This window comes from Sapajus apella, unplaced genomic scaffold (assembly GCF_009761245.1).
Source record: "Sapajus apella isolate SASKATOON/1434 unplaced genomic scaffold, GSC_monkey_1.0 scaffold166, whole genome shotgun sequence".
In the NCBI taxonomy this organism is placed as follows: Eukaryota; Metazoa; Chordata; class Mammalia; order Primates; family Cebidae; genus Sapajus; species Sapajus apella.
Window position 1 is genome coordinate 1,753,676 of NW_022437106.1, and position 3,405 is coordinate 1,757,080.

Here is a 3,405-nt window from a genome sequence, read left to right on the forward strand (position 1 = left end):
CACCCGCCTCGGCCTCCCACAGTGCTGGGATTACAGGCTTGAGCCACTGCGCCCGGCCTGAGAAAATATTTTTTTAAGAGCCTTAATTTTAAAAAAAATTATTCAAATGTTACCACTGGCATTTTCCTCCCTGAATTGAAGATATAGTACCATTTAAATGAAGGAAACTTACCTGGATAGCCAGTGTCACATGCTTTTATGTATTTATTTCAGGAATTACTATTTTTTCTCCATAATTAGGAAGCAGACTGTGTTCTTTATTTGAAACACGGCAGTGGAAATACTGGAGTAAAGCTGGGTATAGTAGCTCATGCCTGTAATCCCAACACTTTGGGAGGCCAAGGAGGGAGGGTCGCTTGAGCCCAGGAGTTTGAGACCAGCCTGGGCAACAGAGAGAGACCTTGTCTCAACAAAAACTTTTTAAAGTTAGCCAGGTGTGGAGGTGTGCACCTATAGTCCCAGCTACTCAGGAGGCTGAGGTAGGAGGGTCGCTTGAGCCTAGGAGGTCAGGGCTGCAGTGAGCCATGATTGTACCACTGCACTCCACCCTGAGCAACAGAGCAAGACCCTGTCTCAATAAAAAAGAAAAACTGGAGCAAGAACTCTCCTCATAGTATCCACGTTGGTCACTTACAGTACTCTGTGTACATCTTCTTTCAAAAACTTGTTTTTTTCTCAGTTTTTATAAGGTGAGAAAGGGAAAAACCTTCCCAATAGAAATACTGTCTTAAATGAGATTAAGATCCATAAAACAAGTTAAATCTCCATATTAAAACATCACAACTCATTAAAACAGAAAAATGTACCTTTGTTGTGTTTTTCCAAATATCCATACCCACACCCTGTTCAGCTTTGTTAATAATACAAAGATCACAAATGGGAAGCACGACTGCTGCTTCTCCCCCTTCTGTTCCCATGTCAGAGATGGAGAATAAAGCACAGTGAGCTGTTCCACCAGTCCAGCAGTGACCTCAGAGGCCTTTGTAACAGTGTTTCCAATAACTGCTGCTAATAAAAAAGAATATCTGCAATCCTTCAACTGTGTTTGATAGCTGAGAATGTAACTTGTTTGCGTGTCTATTAGAAAATTAGGAAGGCCCCACAGATAATAGCAGCAAGGGATCCTGCTTGAAAGGGTTTTATGGCATGATTTTTTTTTAATTTTTTGTCTATAGCTCAAAACAAGTTTTAAGCCTGAGAAAATATACTTTAATTTGAGGTGTTTTTAATGCTTCTAGAGTAATGAAAAGATGAATGAATGCATAATTAAAGCTTAACAGTAGAGCAGAGTTTTACTTTTACAAACCGCCTGGGTTCTGGCTGTGCTGCCGTACTCTGCCAGTGTGTCTCTGAGTTAGAGCATCATTACTGTTTGAATGGGAGGACGCACTGGAATCAAGCTTCCTGGAGTTGCTATGCAAGAGTCTGAGAAAACTTCCATCTTTACTAGCGTTTCTTAATGCTTTCTGTGACTTTTGTGCAATTACATAAGTTCAATTTAGACAAAATGCTGTTGCTTTTTAAGGCATTACTATTCACTGAAAATAGATATGTCATTCCCCATCAAGGGTAAAGCATTTGTGACTGTCATTTTAAAAACATAAACTAGGCCGGGTGCAGTGGCTCATGCCTGTAATCCCAGCACTTTGAGAGGCTGAGGCGAGTGGATCACGAGGTCAGGAGATAGAAATCATCCTGACCAACATGGTGAAACTCCGTGTCTACTAAAAATACAAAAATTAGCTGGGCATGGTGGCACATTCCTGTAATCCCAGCTACTCGAGTCGCTGAGGCAGGAGAATCACTTGAACCAGGGAGTCAGAGGTTGCAGTGAGCCAAGATCACGCCACTACACTCCAGTCTGGTGACAGAGTGAGACTCTATCTCAAAAAATAAAAATAAGAATAAACTATAAAACAATATAGAAGGATATGGTGTGTGTGTGTGTGTGTGTGTTACTTTAGAATTTACAGCTGGGCGTGGTAGTTGGTGCCTGTAATCCCAGCTACTCAGGATGCTGAGACAGGAGAATCGCTTAAACCCAGGAGGCAGAGGTTGCAGTGAGCCGAGATTGCACAATTGCACTCCAGCCTGGGTGACAGAACAAAACTCAGTCCAAAAAAAAAAAAAATTGAAAGCAGGGACTCAGTTATTTGTACACCAGTGTTTATAGCAGCATTATTCACAATAGCCAAAAGGTAGAAAAATCCAAATCAATATAAATTTAAAAAAAAAAAAAGAAAAGCCGGGTGCGGTGGCTCACGCCTATAATCCCAGCACTTTGGGAGGCCGAGGTGGGTGGATCACAAGGTCAAGAGATCGAGGCCATCCTGGTCAACATCGTGAAACCCCATCTCTACTGAAAATACAAAAATTAGCTGGGCATGGTGGCACATGCCTGTAGTCCCAGCTACTTGGGAGGCTGAGGCAGGAGAATTGCTTGAACCCAGGAGGTGGAGGTTGCAGCGAGCCAAGATTGCACCATTGCACTCCAGCCTGAGTAACGAGCGAAACTCCATCTCAAAAAAAAAAAAAGAAAAATCCGGCCGGGCGCAGTGGCTCAAGCCTGTAATCCCAGCACTTTGGGAGGCCGAGGCGGGTGGATCACGAGGTCAAGAGATCGAGACCATCCTGGTCAACATGGTGAAACCCCGTCTCTACTAAAACTACAAAAAATTAGCTGGGCATGGTGGCGCGTGCCTGTAGTCCCAGCTACTCAGGAGGTTGAGGCAGGAGAATTGCCTGAACCCAGGAGGTGGAGGTTGCGGTAAGCCGAGATCGCGCCATTGCACTCCAGCCTGGGTAACAAGAGCGAAACTCTGTCTCAAAAAAAAGAAAAGAAAAATCCAAATATAGATTGATGGATGAGTGGATAAACAAAATGTGTATACATGCAATGGAATATTATTCAGTTTTCTAAAGGATTGAAATTCTGATACATGCAACAACATGGATTAACCTTGAAGATATGCTAAGTGAAATAAGCCAGACACAAAAAGACATATATTGTATGATTCCATTTAGATGCAGTGCCCAGTAGTCAAATTCATAGAGACAGAAGTAAAACACTGTTCACCAAGGGCTGGGGAATGGAAAGCAATTGTTTAACAGGTATAGAGTTTCAGTTTGGGCAAATAAAAAAAGTTCTAGAGACGGATGGTGGCAAGGGTTGCACAACAATCTGAATATATTTAATGCCACTGAACTGTATACTTAAAATTGTTAAAAATTAGGCCAGGCATGGTGGCTTATGCCTATAATCCCAGCACTTTAGGAGGCTGAGGTGGGTGGATCAGTTGAGGCCAGGAGTTCAAGACCAGCCTGGCCAACATGGTAAAACCCCCGTCTCTTCTAAAAATCAAAAATTAGCCAGGTGTGGTGGTACACACCTGTAGTCCCAGCTAC